Below are 19,709 nucleotides of genomic sequence, written 5' to 3' on the forward strand. Positions count from 1 at the left end.
TGTGTGTGTGTGTGTGTCCAACAGCCAGGTGCGAGGGCCTCTCAACCTGGGAAAAGGGTTCTGAGTGTGTGTGTGTGTGTGTGTGTGTGTGTGTGTGCATGTATGTGTGTGTGTCCAACAGCCAGGTGCGCTAAGCCCATGCAACGCCCGTTTCCCTACCAACAGGGCCCACAAGGATGCAACAGTCCCCAAACCCAGGAACACGAGCGTGCTCTGCTGGCCCTCAGCCCACACCCCCCAAGCAGCCAGCACCACCTGCGGAGACAGGGACCCAGAAGTCCTTGGAAAACATGGCCAAGAGACAGCTTTCCTTCCTCTGGTTCAGGAGATCCAGTCCTGGCCGTACCTTAGAAGCACCCACCTGAGAAGATATTTTGAAATGCTATTCGGTGGGGCTAGACTCTATCTTTTTTTTTTTTTTTTTAGGAGATTTCAATTTGAATCAATATTTGTAAAGGCTACTTAAGTAAATCTCATGTGCAATTGGATCCCTTCACAGGCTGGAAATATTTCAGAGAAAGCCACCAGTATCATACGGACAGGTATATATTATTCTGGGGCATTACCAGTGCCACCGGGCTGGCTGGCTGCTAGGGACAGGTCTGCCGAGATGGAACGTGACCAGGCAGTGGCAGGACCCATCAAAAGCACCCGGCCTGCGTGGGAGTGGCATCCGATACTGAGGCTCCCCACGGGGCAGGACCACAGCTACGAAACGCGGAACAGGAGACCCGCTTGCTCCTCAGCAAATAATTAGGCCTGAACTGCAGCATTACTTGATATCTATCTCCAAGGTCAATGCGAATGAATAGATCTCTTTGCTTGGCTTCTTCCCTCAAAGCGAATGTTTCAACCATCTCCATTTCCCTCCTCAATTCAGAGGACATTGTCCAGCATGTCTGAGCCGCTCTGAAAACAAGCCTGTGTGGGTATAATGGAAATAAAGCCATTTCCATGAGAAATGGCGTTTCTTGTTTAACCCCACTTGCAAGAGCTTACTCGACCGGAGAGAAAAAAGCAGTGCTTTTCAAAGTATGAAAAACTACCCATTATCCATTCGAGAGAAGCCAGTGGAAGTCAGGAGCTTTTGGCTGGCTTCAGGAAGAACTGGTGAATTTGAGGCTCGTTTTTTAAATGGAAAATGCTCTTTTTTTTATTTTTCTTTGCCGTTCACAGCAACTCGTGCACGGTATGAAGCCCAAACCAGACCTTTTGAAAACAGTATTGTTCTAGGCCTAGGGGGTTGGGAGAGACAGCGAGGGTTTTCAGTGACAGCATGAGAGTTTGCCATTCTCCAACATCCCCCCTGCCCCCCCCCCCCGCCTTGGCCAAACTGAACCCATCCACTTACTCAGCCCAAGGATCCCATCCCTGTGCCTGCTGTCCCCAGGTGGGAACTTGCTGGATTTCATCAATTATAACCAAAGCTCCCTGCTTACAAGCACCAGGCCCCGCCTGCTACCACATCTTTGCAGGATCAGCCCCAGCCCTTTCCTCCTGGCCGACCTCCTCTGCCCCCAGCCTCCCTGTTGCTGCGGAGACACAGGGAGGTGTGCCTGGGTGGGGGGGGGGGAGTTGCGTGCCTCAAGTGGATGCACCAGTCCCCTCACCCACTTCCTGCAGACATTTCAACAGAAAACAGGCTGGGAGGTTGAGAGGATGCTGCAGGGCAGCTGCTGAAGCCCAGGCTAGAATTCCCCTCTCCTGCTTAGACACAGCAGTAGAAAGCCACAGTCACCACGAGGCGCCTGGGTGGCTCAGTGGGTTAAGCATCCGAGTCTTGATTTCAGCTCAAGTCAGGATCTTGTGGTTCGTGAGATCAAGCCCCACGTCAGGCTCTGTGCTGACAGCGGAGAACCTGCTTGGGATTCTCTCTCTCTCTCTCTCTGTCTCTGTCCCCACCCCTCAAAAATAAATAAATATACATTAAAAAAACAAAACAAAACAAAAGCCACAGCCACCGCCTCCTGAGCTTCTGACCACTTGGTAAGAGGAGTTAAAGACGAAAGCACGAGCAGGACTTCACCAATCTCCCTTGGCTTTCAGTGGACAGTCAGGACATCCCTTCAGTATTTAATAGCTTCACTGTTGCCCTGGACAGCCACCGCAGACATTGCTAAGGCAAGAGGCTGGGGTTGGGGTAGAAGACGTTAACCTCGGGGCTGGGGTGGCTTTATAAAAGAGGAAGCCCTGAAAAGTAATCACCTAGGTTAAGTGTCAATAGCCTTGACACACTGAACGGCCTTGGAGTTGACCCGCGCTAACAAAGATCATAAGATTTTTGCCCTTGCTTGCACAAAAATTCTGCTAGCCGGATCTCCTTGACCCGCTCCGCACGCAGTTGTACAGAGGGTAATTCTACCCTCCAGGATCCATTCCCTACATTCACTGCTTCCACGTGGGAACTTGCAAGCTTGATTCCTTCCTTACTGCACTGTTTTTTCTTGTCGCTGGAATTTACAATAAGGAATTTAAAGAACAAACAAATAGCAGTGGCTCCTCTGTCACCTGATACTCAGAGAGGGATTCTTCTGAGAGAACGTGTGGAGATAAAGGACTCTTTCAAAGTAACCTAACATTGCCATCTGTGGCTGCTCTGTAGATGCCTTGCGGAAGAAGCGCTGAGTAAGAAACAAGTGGGTCTGGAGTCTGCTCTTAGTCCTGAGCTCAGGTGGGCCTATGTGTGTGCATGTATGCGTGCAGGTGTATGTGCATGTATAAAATGAGCATGTTCTAGGTTTTTCCTAACCTGGCAAACAGCAATGATCCATCAACGTCACAGGATTGCCAGGTAGGTTAAATAAGGAATGCTAGTATTAGGGTTCTCCAGGAAAACAGAACCAATAGGGTAAGTAGAGATAGTGAGATAGACAGACAGAGATAGAGGTATTATAAGGAACTGGCTCATGCTACCACAAAAGCTGACAAGTCCCCAGATCTGCAGGGTGAGTTGGCAAGCTGGACACCCAGGGGGAGCCAATGGTATATCCGCAACCCAACGCCAGAGGTCTGAGAACCAGGGAAGCCAGTTGTGAACTTCTAACCCAAGGCCAGTGGGCTCAACACCCCAAAGAGCTGATATTTCAGTTCAAGTGCAAGCAGGAGAAAGCCAGTGTTCCAGCTCAACAGGTCAGGCAGGAGAAATAATCTCTTACTCAGGAGAGAGTCCATGTTTTTTGTTCTATTCAGGCTTTCAACTGATTGGATGAGGTCCACACACACTAGGGAATGGTGATAGGTTCACCCAGTCTACCAGTTTAAATGTTAATCTCATCCCCAAACACCCCAATGAAATACTCAGAATAATGTTTGACCACATATCTGGGCACCTCGTGGGCCAGTGATATTGACACATAAAATGAACCATCACAATGGAGTGGGAGGCAGCATTCTGTACTGGAAAGAACACCATTTCTGGGGGCCAGTGGCCCAAGGTCAAGGCCCAGCTATTTACTTACTGTTTGTGGGGTGTGTAGGTTACTCTTTCTCTCTGGGGCTGCCTCAGTTGCCTCCTCGGGAGGATGAAGATAACAGAAGAATGGGCACCAATGCATTAGTTGTTGTGGATGTGAAAGAATACCTTTTTAAGGTTCAGTTTGCCCTTTGCATTTAATGTACGTTGTTATTTGAGGCAAAAGAGACACCGATCATAGAAAATAAAGGAGGGAAAAAGGAAGCGTTACTATCAAGAAAGAAAAATAATGGACCAGAGGAAGACACTAGTGGTACGTCCTTACTCTTCAATCAGAGTAGACCAGGTGCTGGGGGCTTCAGAGAGGCGACACAACCATCCGACCGTGTGGTTCTTTTCCCTTAAGGAAACTTCTTCTCTATCTCCCCAGGAGAATCTGTGGGCCCATATTTCCTTTGGAGCCTAATGGTGGGGTGGCTGTGGTCTCTGCAGGGTATGGACCTGTTTCACATTATATGCATGAGTGTTGGATGGTCGTGAAACCTAATATATTTGGGGCCTGATACCATCAACCACCATAAAAGCAAAATATTTTCCCATCTAGAAGTCAAGTTGGAAAAACCTCTCTCACAGTTGGTTTGGGTTTTAAAGACACAGTAATGGCTGCAAAGATGGCCTGTTCGTCCAGATAAGACTGGAGCCAAGCTGACACCTCATTGCAGTCTGGTCTCTCTTCCAAAGTTCTGTTGAGCATGTGGGTGGTGTTAACAGCGTCCTTCTGGCAGCTAAAATGGACCAAGAGAACAGCCTAATGGTTAGAGAAAACCTCATTGGTACAGCAAAAAAATGCGGTGGCTGGACTGGCCAGATAAGACTGCTGGGGGCCAGCAGGACAGTTCTTACAGAGTGTGAGATATTTGGGGTTTGGCAAACCCTAAGAAGCTGGTTGCCAAGCCCTGTTGCCCCTTGTTCCCCTGGTGTATTTCAAAGGAAATTAGATCCACATGTTTCTGATTTGCTGACACTTAAAGCTCATCCAAAGGTGGTTTTGCAAGAGTGGTTTGGACACAAGAGGCCTAGAGAAACTTTAATTGTTATTGTTATTTTTCATTTTGAAACGCAGACCTGTATGCTTACATAATAAATGCAATGCCTACAAAATCAGAGCCCAGTTTTGCCTTACCAAAACGTTTTGTCCTGGGCCCACCAGAGACAGATAATTGAAGTCAATTCAAGAAGACAAACATCCGACCTAGAAATCCATCTTGCAAATGGCACTGTTAACAGCACTTTTGACTGGGTTGCGTCTGAGAACCCCCAAAGCTAAAGTTCAAAACCATATGCACAGTATGGACTGAGTCTGTTGATTTCATTATTTCCTTGGACTCTGGCCAAGGAGATAGAAACCTAAATCCAAGATGGCATCCATCTTGGTAGGTCCTGGGAACCAAGGTCCAAAGATGTGGGCATGGCACCTCAAGGGCAAGAGGCCATCACAAAAGCTTTCTGTAGAAGGTTCTGAAATGTCCTGCCATGTATGTCCCTAGATGAAACCTAAACAAGCAGCAACACAAATTCTACTTCAGGGAAAGAGATTCGCATTAGACACTTAGAGAGAATTAGTGCTTCTGGACAGGACATGTGACCTCAACAAGTCCAGTCACTTGAAAACTACTGGCCAAAGAGCTCAGGGACCAAAGGGTCCCCTTCTTCTGAGCTAGGGATTAATATTTTTGTTTCTCCCATCTCTTCCTATGGCCACTGCATATGGCTTTTCCTCAAGATTCACCTCAGAGGAATTCTCCTGACAAGAGTGGTGGCTTTGTTCTCTCTGGTGGCTCCCACTTCTTCTTCTAGCCCTGGGCCATCAACTGCCTGATTGGCAGTTTACTTCTCAGTCTCCAGCACTGGAATCCCCCAGCCACTAGCTCGGGATCTGGAAAGTTCTATGTCTTTTTTTTTTTTTTAAGTTTTATTTATTTATCTGAGAGAGATAGAGACAGCATGAGCAGAGGAAGGGTAGAGAGAGAGGGAGAGAGAATCTCAACCAGACTCCATGCTGCCAGAGCAGAGCCCAACGCAGGGCTCAAACTCCTGAAACCGTGAGATCATGACCTAAGCCGAAATCAAGAGTTAGACACTTAACGGACTGAGCCACCGAGGCGCCCTGAAAGTTCTGTGTCTTTAAACCTCTGATTAATGAGGTGATGGAGGCTGAGACGAAGAACTGGGGCTTCATTTGGAACTCAGCCCTGTCCAGTTTCTGTCTCTGCTCCTGCAGTTGGATTTCTCTGGGTTACAGTATACACTTCCTGCTCCCTCTTGCCCTAGAGCCTTCACACATGCTCCCTGTATCCCCCATTTCTTTTGATCCAGGTAACCCTTGCTTATCAGGTCAGCTTAGATGTCCCTTTCTGGAGGAGACATTTTCCTTCCAGCCCAGGGATATGCTTCCTTCTCCTCTGCAGAGTCGATACATAGTCATACCTAACTGATGAAGTACAAGGTCATCTGCACTGCCTCCCTTCCCATCAAACTGCTGGCTCCTGGAGACCAGGAACCACGTCTGTCTCCCTCACTCTGCCCCCAGCACCCGGCACGGACAAATCAGTGTCGGCTCACTGACTGACTTCTCACACCGGCTTTGAAGCCGACTTTGCCACCAACACGGCTCACTCCTGTAAACTGTACAAACTAGGGCCAACGGGAATGTTTTCAGACACTTGGAAACCAGCACCCGCTTGAATTAGTCTGCTAGGGCTGCCATAACAAAATGCCACCAATGGGTGGCTTAACACAACAGAAATGTCCTTGTTCGCAGTTGTGCAAAGACCCTAATTTCTAAATAAGCTCACTTTCACAAGTATTGAGGGTTAGGACTTGGACACTTTTGCCGGGAACATCATTCAACCTATAATACCACTATTCTGGCAAAGAAAAAAAGAAAGTAGCCCCAAATTGACATTGAAACACAGTAACCATTTAAGTTACTGCCCAAGCAGGGACTTTTTTTTTTTTTTTTGTGAGAATGAAAGGGGACACGGTTCATAATTTTTGCGGGAACACCAGGCATAAACCAGCACCGTCCAGGGCAGGCAGTCCGGGATGTATGGCCACCCTCTGTAGCTAGGCTCACTGCCCAGGCTTTCCCGGGCAAGGATGCGTCGTACCTTCCCTTCAAATCCCTCTGTGTTTGTGTTCCCAGCGAGTCCAGTCTGTTGTATACACAGGCGCAGCGAGACCAAGGGATTAGCTATATTCCGGTGATGGTTAATTCACTGTTTCCAGTTACCAAATGCAAGCCCAATGTCCGCAATTAATTTGGCCAGATCAACTCGGGCCTCTTACACCTGTTCCCCTGTTTAATTAGGCTCCAATCTCCCCGGGGGAGTTGGAAGCACCGAGCACCATTACCTAAGCCTTAGATTAGGAGGGCAGTGTCAGATACCCTTCGTCGCCGTAATGCACAGCACCGTCCCCGAAACAGCTCCCGTCCTTCGGTCTAGAAATTCGCCTTGACAACTGTGATCCCCCCAGCATGGCTGGGGAAACGATCCCTTTTTTTGTTACAGATTTCCTTTCATCTCCTCCCAAGGGAAGGCAATGTTCCCAGTGGTGCTTCTTTCTGAGGTAATTGTTGGACAGGAGTCAGCCAGTTAAGGCTGCCCATCTAATTAACAGAGTCTGTTATGATTTATCAGGATAATGAGGTGGGGAACAAAGACATCGATTTTTTTTTTCTTCCCCTTCCTGCTATTTTGGCCTCTTTTCTTCCTTTTGGAAAATGACCCAATGTTAATGAGAAACGAGTCACTTATTGTTGGGGTGCAAATAGAGAGATAAATGACATCAGTAATTAAGTCTCAAGCCCTCTTTGGTATACAGAGCCATTTTTCAGGCAATATTATTCAATTAATTAATTCCATTAGGGCTACCACGTTTCTCTAAATCCAGCCATTCAGCCATCAGTGATGATAATTCATATGATACAAAAATAGAACGGTTAATAACTGCATAGTGAATCCAGGAAGAAAGTATTTTAGCCACCACAGAAAGCCCAGCTAGGAGCACTTGATTTGAAAACACGTAAAGTGATCGAAGCCGGCCATGTACCTCTTCCCACCGTGGCCTGAACAAATGCTCTGGGCATTCCTTACTCCAAATGCCTACAAGGACAAAAGGGGACATCAGAGTGGTCCAGATCATCCTCTTATGCCATACGAGTGGACACGGTCAAGGCCTCTGGTCAGTTGCCCATCTGTGGCAGGAGAGGGGGCAAGTGACATGAAATGTGATTGAAAGGCAATACAATGAGAGAGAAGGTTTCCAGAACAGCAGCTCCCAAACCACGCCGCTTTTGTTCACATAAAACTGTATATTCATAAATATTTATCAAAATGAAAATCGGCTGACCAACCGCGAGGGCAGTTTTTGTCTGCTTTCTTTCCTCTTTTGTCAGGGGAGAATCCTGACCCGTCCATCTCTCACTGCGCACGACTCAAGTTAATTCTGTCTCTGTTGATGGTCATGTTAACAGAAAACGCACCCACATTCTCTTTAATCCCCAAACTCTTTCCGCTCTCCTTTTCAACGCTTGCCAACTTTCCTAGAATTCTTTACATCCCTCCTAGGACGAAACTTATCTTCACAAAAAGGGAACAGTCCAGAACCACATTTAAGAAATCTTGAACTAAAGGAATTAGTATCATGACATACTGAAGAGAAAGGCCAGCAACTCCTTCATAGTCAGGACAAATCCCCACAAACCTCTTCCTCTGCCTCCAAATCCACCTTTCCTTAACCCAGCAATATTAGCATAAATAAAATACCATCTCTGTGTTTCGTTTATCACTTTATTACTCTGCCTTGAGTGGTTGCTAATACTACGGGAGCGTTGTGATCTGCTCTTTTTCATTGTGACGCAGCAGTATTTCAGCTAGATTCAGGATTAAATATGCCCTGTGTGCTGGCGTGGGAACCTTTCTACCATTCCTAGGAAAACAGCTCACATTCCAAACAGCTGACTTCCAAAGTCCAGAATATGATCTGCTTAGAAGCTGGGTGGCTGCCTACACGGTTCTAGCCTCTTTTCTCCTCCTCACTAATCAAGGCATCTTTTGTTTCTGGAGCTCATTCTCTGCGCAGGAGTGTGAAATCCACATTGAAGGCCCCCAAAGCACATAAGCCTGGCTGAGAAGGGAAAAGGTTAGGGAAGTGGTTCTCAAACTTAAGCCAGCATCAGAATCACCTGGAAGGCTGCTGAAGATCTGGAGAGGGACCCAAGAACTGGCATTTCTAACCTTCCCCAGTGGAAAATTTGCCTTCAGAAGAAATGATCTTGCCCAGGGATCACACGTTGAGAGCCGCTGGCCTAGATACTACAGGTAGAGAAAGGCTATGGGGAGGTAACTAGGTTTTCAGAATCCTGAGCATCCCATCAATAACCTGGCCGAGGCAAAGGCCACCCTTCCCTGAGATGGATCATGACAAAAGCAAAGAGGCCCCCCTGGGTCTCCTCCACCTTTACTTGAAGGCAGAGGCCATGCCCCAGAGTCAGGTCAGCAATTTCCTTGGAAGAGGCCAGCACCACTCGCGGTTTCATAACCAGATCCAGAAATTGTGCAGAGGGCTCCCAGGGCTGTGGGATTTCTGAATGTTTGTGAAGAGTGCTTTGTTTTGCGCTCTGCTTCCCCTGGATGTCATGTGTACTCACAGGTGTTGAGCAGGCTTGACAAAGCTTGGGGATCTTCTAGCGTTCATCACGGAAGGTTCAGAGAGCCACAAACCTGTTAGAGCTGGACAAGGACCTGACAATTCTCATCTTACGTGCTGTGATCCCCAGAGGCATCTGATCCGGCGGTTCCCAAACTTCTCTTTGAGCCCCACTCATAGAGATACACCCAACCAATCCCTTAGCAATCCACATCCATGTCTTAGTTCTGGTGCATGACTCTAGCGTCTAGCCTGGATTCCTCAGAGGAAGCAGAGCCCGTGACAAGGGCTTATTCTGGAGAACGATCCCAGCAAACAGGAGTCAAGGACAGGAGGCAGTGAAGCAAGGAAGGAAGGAGAGAAGGTGGCCTCGTGATCCATCTCGTCTCCCGTGACGATGCTCTAAGAAGCCGCAGAGGATGCACATGAGAATTTTCAGTCCGAGGGGAGAAAAAGGAAAGCGCTAACCCACGGACTCCCAGTCCCTTTTGGAGGCTTGTCTCATGGGGTGTTGACTCCCTTGCAACTTCTAGCTCGCGCGGGCATGTCTATCACGATACGGTTTCCAAGGAGCCCAGGGCCCAGACAGAGGCATATGGTATGGCTGAAACAAGGCACTGGTCCACCTGCACAGAGGTGGTTGCTCCAATAATGGCTGGCATCAAAGGTGGTCCAGAAGATGAGAGACACACACACACAAGATGTCCAATACGATGCATTATAAAAAGAGACCGGGAGCAAAAAAAAATCTTTTCTATTTTATCCGCATATATGATAAATCTCATACCAGTATAATCTTTATATTCAATATATTTAAAAAGTTTAATTGAATGGGAGGATTAACACAGAATTTCAGGGGCGTGTGTCTAAAACCCATAAACCTTAAAAGATGCACCCCTGCTCTATTTCTAGAAGAGTCTACCATTTCTGTGCCCAAAAGTCACTCGGAAACAGTGATGAAACAATAAATTTCATGATAACAATTGTAAGGTCATCAGATACAGGGAGGAAGTCCGTAAAAGAGTTATTTTGTGTTGGCCGTGTGGTGCTCACAGTAAAATACGGGTTGAAATTAATTAACTAGGAGTTGGGGCATGAAAAACTACTTTCGTGACCTCCTGTCTGAAATTCCTATATTTTGAGCTTAAAAAATCAACTTGCTGCTATTTATAAACAATCGTTGCTTCTTTATAAATGAAAACTAAAATTAGACATAACTGTCACTGTCTCTCTTTTTTTTTTTTTTTTCCTCTCCCTGTAACACTTAGTTTCGGAAGTCCAGGGGCATCTTCGGAGGGATAGATTTTGATGAGAAAAAGATCATCTTCAGATGAAGAGACGATTACCATCAGGCAATTTACTGAATTAATAACACAAGTTTCAGGAGCTGCGTTGCTAACGCTTCTAGTCTTTAACAAATGATCCATTCAGGATACGGACCAAAGAACATATGGCTAGGAATAAATGCTATTTGAAACTGTACAACGGGTTAGAAGTTTTGGGGGTTCAGCTCAGTTAAACGGACTGAGGCCAACTCACGAGCATGCCCAGTGAAGCCACCCCTCCCTGCCATGAATGCGTGCATGGTACCCACTTAGGGGCTCTGGAATCATTCTGGGATGAGAGATAGAAGTATTTAAATACTTTCTAAAAAAAAAGCTTTCTTTCATTAAAATGTTCACAAATATGCTAAAGTACAGAAACAAGAAGAATGAGCCCTCAAATACTTCTCCCAGCTCAATTATAATGGCCAATCTTAAATACGTTAAAAAAGATTTTTAAACAATCTAAATAGGCATCAATTTTGCTCTCAAAACCCAGAAACCAGGGAAGATTTTCATGACCCCCTGAGGGTTTGTGACCTGCTGGTTCTTTGGTTCACTGACCTTGTTCAATCCTCCCTTTATACAAGGGAATGCTATGCTCTCCCATTTTCTCTGGCTGTCTCTCACACTTGCAGCACATTAAGTGAACTCTGTCTATCATTTCAGCAGTGGTGACATATAATCCCAGTGTGAAAGGATGGAATTTTCCAATGCAAGAAGCAGCAGAAAGCGAACGGAGGAAACGTTGCCATGAGCTAAGGCTCCTTCACACAGTATCTCCAACTGTGCTACCAAGCAGCCCAGCGTTTGGATGAAAAGTAAGAAAAAAAAAAATCTGACAATACAGTGATTGTTCGCCCTCCACAAGCAATGCTACTATTTCTAACCCCTCGATGGGCTGTGCCGGCACCGGGCAGCCATCGTCTGGGTCTTCCTCCAGTGGCGGGCAAGCCTAAAGGCAAAGGGGGAAAGGTCCCGATGTTTCCCAGAAAACCCAGATCCACACCAGGACCGCGGCCGCCAGGACCTTTCCTCCTGGGACAGAGGGGGATGAGCAGGGCAGCTACTCACCTTGTCTCATTTGTTCACGAAGAACCCAAAGCCAGCAACATGGATCGGCTCCTTGCTTTTTGTCCAACTACTTGCCTACTATTCTAGAAAAACAACCAGAGTCTGCCAAGAATCTGCAATCTCCTAAATCTTAAAATAATGACTAGCCTATCCAGAGTTTCCATCCAAGGCATTGTTGGTTCCTATACAAGAAAACCCTCTGGGGTGAGAGTTGGGAGGCCAAGAAAGGCATGTGGTTATTTTTGCCACACTTTGGAAAGAATGGGAAGTCTATTTTTGACATCAGCTGTTCAGCTTTCAAATAACACCAGGCCGTAAAACATACCTACTTTAAAAATTGATTACAAATTTTACTTAACTTTAATTGATAAGACTTTTTGGTTTCGTGCTGCTTCAAAGACATGCACCTGTGCACACGTGAGCCGGCACACACTCTCTCTCACACCTACATTCTATTTCCTGGCCGGATATGAGATAAATAAAGTTTTGGAATAGGTTAAGGCATCGATGCCCCCATTCCCATATGACAATTTCCATCTTTTAAAAAAAATAGTAAACCACCATTTATTGTTGGAGAGTTGATTGCTTTCTTCAGATTATAATGCTTCTAAGACTGATCACGGCGTTCAGTGCAAGGAGTCATTAAAGGAGGAACTAGGTGCTCAGGAGATATGAAGGGATAGGAAGTGGACAAGGGAAAGGGGAAAGAAAAGAAATCACGGGAGAGTTATGGAATATTGCAGTGGATGTGTGAGTTCTCACACATCAATCCTGAGCCGAAGGCAGAGATCCAACACGAAGCTCACCGAGGGCTGGCAAACACTAATAAGTACTAAGGACAGTGGGGTCACTGACAACCACCCCACCATATTGGCACACAGACGTGAACAGGGCTTCTTCATGTGGGGAGCCCTTGCTTGAAGGGAAAGCCAAGGGTACGTGTTTCATTGTTTCAAAGAGAGAAAAGTATACAGTTTGAACAGTCGTGAAAGCATTTGCTGTCCAGAGGCCAGCAAGTCATTTCATTAAGAAGCCGAAAGCCACCCCATTTTACAGAAACGATCCTTAATGGAAAAGAATGGTTCTGTGTTTGCCCTCGACTCATTTCAAAGGCAAAGAAGATGGCTGTTCTCTGAAGCCTTTGGTTTGTATTATTTATCTCAAGTAAAATAAAATCGCAAACAGGGGGCAGCCTCCCCTGCCCCCCTCACCTCTGCATCATCCGACACCTGCCTCTAACTCCTGGAGACCCCGGTGTCCCCCCCACCCCCAGCCCACCCCATCCTCTTCCAGCATCTGAACCCAGGCGCTGTCACCTCTGGCGGCCACGTCGCCCCGTCCCTGCAGCCCCCACGGCATCTGAGGTAAGAACTTCATCAGTGCTGTCGAATGACTGAGTGCGTTCGCTAATTACAAGATTGTAGTCATATTTATCAAATTAACCTTTTTTGACATGAAAATAGAAGAGGAAGAAATGGAAGTCACGGTTGTCAAGTTTCAATGAAACTTCACTAGGCATGGAGACAGTAACGCGAATATTAAACCAAAAGGGAGCTGAGTTACAGCCCTGTTGGAGGGCGACCAACTGTGCCCACGTCGGTGTGGCTGGGACTGCCACTCCCACATCCCAGGAAACCCCAGTCGGCGGCAAACCTTGGCAGGCGGCCGCCCTGCAGGCCGTCAGTGACTCTCAGAGACCAAAATCCAAACGTCAACTCAGTTGGAAATCAGCAAGATTTGAAGGACTCATCACAAGTACCCGACACACACCCTGAGCCCCCCTCACCACGAGGCTCTCTCAGCCCGGTCTGTTTCCTTCACGGCACTTAAAACGTTGTGATTACTGTTCTGGGTATTCACTTATTGCATAATCTCCCTACTCAGTGTGAGCTCCACGGGGTCCAGGAGATCACCTCGTTGGCTTCCCACCATGGGCCCTAGAACATTACCCGGCAAACGGAGGACGTTCAAGAAACAGGTCTTGGATGCGGCACTCTCTCCCAAATCGCGGAATCTGACGGAATCACTGCATCCCACCAATTCGGAAGTGTACACTTCTTCACAGTTTCACCTCTCTGGAATCCAGATGCGTCCGTCAACAGTGCCTTTCAAAAGCCATCGATTGGCCTCGGTGGCAGCGGTTGCGACGTTGCTGCCTTTGTCTCCGTTTGTGCGTCCACTCGGTCGTGGCTGCTCACCCTGTCCTCACTTCGATGGCGCGGTCTGTGCCTCTGTTAGTTTAACTCGAGAGCTTAACTGCCACCCAGAAATGTTCTCAAAGGAAATTTCACCGCGATTCAGCATTGAAGCGACACGCTATTTTGTACTCAGAAAGGAAGAGAAGCCAAACAGTAGGCTGTACATGTGATTTTAGTAACAAATATTTGTCACAGAGGAATGATCGTTAAATCCAAGTTTTCTTGCAAACGAACAACCACGTGCCTTAGAAATCTCAGAAAGGAAGATACCAACAAAGACAGGCAAGCTGTGTCACTTTCTATCACCGGGATATTTGTTTTATTGCTGAATTTCTCAGAAGAGATGAAGATTAATTTCAAAAAAAAAAAAAAAAAAACCAAAAAACTCTGCTGCGATTGATTCATACATCAGTGAGGACTGTTGTTAAAGGTACCTGCCAGCCTACTGGCAGTGTTTTTCCTTTCTTATTGGTGCGCAAAATGATGGTGGAGGTCTACATTCAAGGGCATCTTAGACTTGACTTAATGAAATAAGGTATTAGTTTTATCCGATCTTTTATTCAGGTCTGGAACAGCCTTCCCAGGGACCACCAAGGAGATTGCTGGTACATGATGGGGTCATTCAAGTGTAGCAATGCATTAGGTTCGTGCAATTTTCTAGAACCCTCTGGTGACTGAGTTCTCTCCCAGCCCTTACTACTGGCTGGGGGTGAGGAGGGCTCTCTGGCTCCAACACCAACTTCAGTCTTTGGGTCCCCATCAATTTCCCATTGGTGACCTCTCACGTGAAGTGCCCTGTTGCGCTCGCCCAGTTCTGCTCCTCAACTGGTCTCGTCGTGAAACCTGAATGATGCCCATTGACAGAATCTCACTATTGTTTCAGCACTGTATGTACGCTAATTGCAAAGTGTACCTTTTGGACAGTTGTCGACCATCTTTGGTGACAAGAGCTGTATAATTCTGAGAAAGGATTTAATTGTGTCCCCTCTACAGGTTGGAAACAAAGAGATGCTCAGAAATAGTGCAGGTACACCACAAGACAAAACTGGTCAGTGGCCCAACTAGAAAAGCCCAGTTAGAGGAGGTGTTAGAGACAATCCAGTTCATAATTATGAACAGTGATCACATGTTAGGCTAAAGAGAATGGGTCCCTTTTTCTTAAAGTCTCTAGAGTCTCTAAATACGCTGTTATATATTTGCTCTTTTGTTGGTTCGTTCATCCATTTATTCTTTTATTTTCCAGATAACTGAGTGTCTGCCATATGCCAGTCTGCTGTATTGGGTGCAGGACATAGAAGAATAAACAAAAAAGACAATTTCCAAGCAATATACAGCATAGGCTGGGTTCTTGACCTGGGGCCCACAGACCCTCTCCCTGAGTGGTTCGTGAATTTGGGTGGGGAGAAAAAACATTGTCTTAACTAACCTCTCACCCCTGGAAAAGACCGACTTGTCTCTGTCATTATGGTTTTGTTTTCTCAAAAATTCACATACATGGAATTATACAGTACATAGAACCTTCAAAATTGGCTACTTTCTCTCAGCAAAACACCTCTGAGATTCATCCAAGTTGTTATGTGCGTCAAGAGTTCATCCTTTTTCTTGCTAGATTGAGTAGTATTCCACTGTACGGATGTGCCACAGTTTATTTACAGATTCACTCATTGAAAGACATTTGGATTGCTTCCAGATATTGAGGATTATGAACAGAGCTGCTGTAAGCATTCAGGTACAGATTTTTGTGTGAATGTACATTCTCAGTTCACTTAGGTAAACATCCAGGAGTATGAAATCCAGTAGGATTGCTGGATCATAGGTCAAATCTTTGTTTGGCTCTATAAGAAACCACCAAGTGGTTTTCCAGAGTGGCTGTGCAATGTGGCATTGCCCCTGGGAATGTAGGAGAGTGCCAGTTACTTTGCACTGCCATGAGCACTCGGCATTGTCAGGATTTTTTATTTTGCACTATTCTGTTTTGTCATTCTGGGCATGTAGTTATAGCTCATCGGAGTTTAACTTGTATTTCTTTAATGGTCAATGATGGTGAACATCTCTTCGTGTGCTTATGTATGCTGGATATTTGCCAATAGTTTGTTGAGCATTTTTGCATCTGTGTTCATGAGGGATAGTGTTCTGTACTTCTCTTTTACTGAGCCATCTTTGTCTTGTTTTGGTATCAGGGTAATGCTGGCCTTATAAAATTATTTGAGAAGTGTTACCTCTTATTCTATGTTCTGGAAGAGGCTATGTAGAATATGTTGTATTCTTCTTTAAATATTTAGTAGAATTTGCTAGTGAACCGTCACTGGCAATATTTGGTAGAATTTGCTAGAACCATCTGAGCCTGAAGATTTCAGAAACAGAAGGTTTCTAATTACAAATCATTTTTTAAAAGTTAAAGGGCTACTCAGCTTATCTATATTTCATCTTGGGTAAATGTTGGTAGTTTGTGTTTCTTGCAGAATTTTTCCATTTTATCTAAACAGTTGAATTTGTGAACAGAGTCTATAGTGATAACTCCTTTTTCATCCTTGATATTGAGCATTTGTGTTCCCTCTCTCTCTCTCTCTCTCTCTCCAAATCTCATTAGAGATCTATCAGTTTTATTGATCTCAAAGAACCAAATTTTGGTTTCATTGATTTTCTCTATTGGTTTTGAAATTGTTCTCAATTTGATTAAGTTGTGTTCTTATTTCTATCATTCCATTTCTTTTGCTTGTTTTGGATTTGGCTGTTAAGATAACACTTAGATTATTGGTTTGATAGCTTTCTCATTAAAAAAAATTTTTTTTAATGTTTATTTATTTTTGAGACAGAGAGATACAGAGCACAAGTGGGGAAGGGAAAGAGAGAAGGAGACACAGAACCCAAAGCAGGCTCCAGGCTCTGAGCTGTCAGCACAGAGCTCGATGCAGGGCTCGAACCCATGAACCGCGAGATCATGACCTGAGCCTAAGTCAGCTGCTTAACCGACTGAGCCACACAGGTGCCCCAATAGTTTTCTCATTTCTAATATGAGCATTTTAATTGTATAAACTTCCCTCTAAGCCCTGCTTTACCTGCATTCCACAAGTTGGGATACATATTTTCAAATTCATTTCAATTCAAAATATTTTCTAATTTCCCTGAGACTTCCTTTTGGACTCAAGGACTATTTAGAAGTGTACTGTTTAATTTCCAAGGGTCTGGAATTTTTCCTGCTATCATCCTGTTATTGATTTCCAATCTAATTTCATTATAGTCAGAGAACATACCTCGCATGATTTCAATTCTCTAAATTTGTTAAAAATATTTAGAATGCCCAGGGATGTGATTTATCTTGGTGACGGTTCCAAGTATACTTGAGAAGAATATGTATTGTGTTGCTCTGGGGTATAGTGTTCTATAAATGTCATTTCAAACCAGTAACTTACAGTATGTACCCTTGTTGGCTTTCTGTCTGCTAGTTCTACTGATTACCAAGAGAGGAACATTGAAGTCTCCAGCTGTTATTGGGACATATCTATTTCTTATTTCAGTTGTGAGTTTTTGCTTCAGGTATTTTCAAGCTCTTTTATTCGGTATCTACAAATTAGGATTATGTGTTTTCTTGATAAGTTAATCCTTTTATCATTATGTATTGTCCCTTTTTACCCTTTTTATTCTTTGCTCTGAAGTCTGCTTTGTCTGATATTACTGCAGCCACTCCAGCTTTCTTCTGATTAGTGTTATGTATTTTCCATCTTTTACTTTTACACTATCTAGATCATTATATTTGAAGTTTTTTCTAAATATAATTTATTGTCAAGTTAGCTAACATACAGTGTATACAGTGTGCTCTTGGCTTTGAAAGTAGATTCCCATGATTCATCACTTACATACAACACTCAGTGCTCATCCCAACAAGTGCCCTCTTCAATGCCCATCACCCATATTCCCCACCGTCCTGCCTCACCACCACCCTGCCCCCCGCCATCAACCCAATACAGTTTGTTCTCTGTATTTAAGAGTCTCTTATGGTTTGCCTCCCTCTCTGTTTGAAACTATTTTTTTCTCTTTCCCTTCCCCCATGGTCTTCTGTTAAGTTTCTCAAGATCCACATATGAGTGAAAACATAGGATATCTTTCTCTGACTTATTTCACTTAGCATAATACCCTCTAGTTCCATCCATGTCATTGCAAATGGCAAGATTTCATTATTTCTCATTGCCAAGTAGTATTTCATTGTATATATATACCATATCTTCTTTATCTATTCGTCAGTTGATGGACATTTGGGCTCTTTCCATAATTTGGATATTGTTGATAGTGCTGCTAAAAACATTGGGGTACATGTGCCCCTATGAATCAGCACTCCTGTATCCTTTGGATAAATTCTTAGTAGTGCTATTGGTGGGTCATAGGGTAATTCTATTTTTAATTTTTTGAGAAACCTCCACACTGTTTTCCAGAGTGGCTGCACCAGATTGCATTCCCACCAACAGTGCAAGAGGGTTCCCATTTCTCCACATCCTCACCAACATCTGGTCTCCTGAGTTGTTAATTTTAGCCACTCTGACTGGTGTGAGGTGATATCTCAATGTGGTTTTGATTTGTATTTCCTTGATGATGAGCAATGTTGAGCATCTTTTTCTATGTCTGTTGGCCATCTGGATGTTGAGGTGAGTTTCTTATAAACAATATATAATTGAGTCTTTATTTTGAAGGGGGGAGGAGCAAAGGGAGTGGGAGAGAGAGACTCTTAAGAAGACTCCATGCTCACTGCTTCCGATTCTGTGTCTGCCTCTCTCTCTGCCCCTCCCCCCTTGCACTCTGTCTGTCTGTCTGTCTCTCTCTCTCTCTCTCAAAAATAAATAAACCTCAAAAAAATTTAAAAAACAAAAAAGAAGAAAAAGAAGAAGAAGAAGAAGAAGAAGAAGAAGAAGACGACGACTCCATGCTCAGTGTGGAGCCCACTGTGGGGCTTGATCTCACGATGGTGAGATCATGACCTGAGCTGAAATTGAGAGTCAGATGCTTAACCAACTGAGCCACCCAGGCAGCCCACTAACGGAGTCATTTAAAAAAATCTGTTCTGACCACCTGTGTTTTAATTACTGTGTTTAATCTATTTACATTTAATGTAATTACTGATATTTTTGGCTTTAAGTCTACTATTGTTTTCTGTTTGTCTATTTTCAGTTTCTAGGTTTTCTCTTTTCTCAGTCTCTTAAACATTTTTTTTCCTATTTATCTATCTAGTTTCCTATTTATCTATCGCATTTTTACTGAGTATCTCTTTGTGTAATGTTTAAGTGTTTGTTCTAGGGATTAAAATATACATATTTAACTTTTCATAGTCTATATAGAATCAGTATTTACCACTTCAAGTGATATATTAACACCACATACATTCCCTTACCCTCCCTTCCTCATGCTGGGTTGTTGTATTTGTTACCTCAACATACACTGAAAATCTCGAGACAATGTTATAATTTTTGTTTTAAACCAAAACATATCTTAAAGAACTTAAGAGGCAAAGAACAGTCTATTATATTTACCCAGGTATTTACCATTTCTTTTGTTTTTCCTTCATTTTGGTTGTTTCAACTTTCCTTCTGGTGTCATTTACCATCTGTCTGAAGAATTTCCTTTAGTAATAGAGTTGGTTACACTAAAATCTCTTAGTTTCCCTTCATCTGAGAATGTCTTTATTTCATCTTCATTCCTGAAGGGAAATTTTTATGGGACTTAGAATTATGGGTTGACAATTCTTTTAAAATGTTCTTCAAAAATGTTCCATTTCTTTCTGGAAAAATCTGTGGCTATTTAAATCAAGTTCCCCTATAACTAATGTGTAGTTTTTCTCTGGCTGCTTTAAACATATTTTTTCTTTAGTTTTCAGCAGTTTGATAATGATGTGTCTGGGCATGGATTTCTTTGATTTATCTCATTTGGATATAGGAGTGCTGATATAAGGGCACAGGTACAAATGTTTATGGCCGTGCTAGCAACAAGAGAATGGGTTTCCTA

At 44.3% G+C, this 19,709-nt stretch overlaps 1 protein-coding gene across 7 annotated transcripts in view; it reads right to left on the reverse strand.

The window, feature by feature from the left end:
- Window positions 1-19,709, reverse strand: part of KCNE2 (potassium voltage-gated channel subfamily E regulatory subunit 2) — a 270,860-nt gene that overhangs the window by 160,006 nt on the left and 91,145 nt on the right. For 3 of the 7 annotated variants that reach the window (XM_006935910.5, XM_023238776.2, XM_019839406.3), the window contains exon 1: window positions 11,521-12,666. The exons of 3 other annotated variants lie outside the window; for them this stretch is intronic. The gene's annotated coding sequence lies outside the window, so the exon portion shown is untranslated. Of the gene's footprint in view, window positions 1-11,520; window positions 12,667-19,709 lie in introns of those variants that run through there. One more of the 7 variants, XM_023238775.2, reaches the window with a different exon arrangement.

Source organism: Felis catus, chromosome C2, assembly GCF_018350175.1.
Source record: "Felis catus isolate Fca126 chromosome C2, F.catus_Fca126_mat1.0, whole genome shotgun sequence".
Lineage (NCBI taxonomy): Eukaryota > Metazoa > Chordata > Mammalia > Carnivora > Felidae > Felis > Felis catus.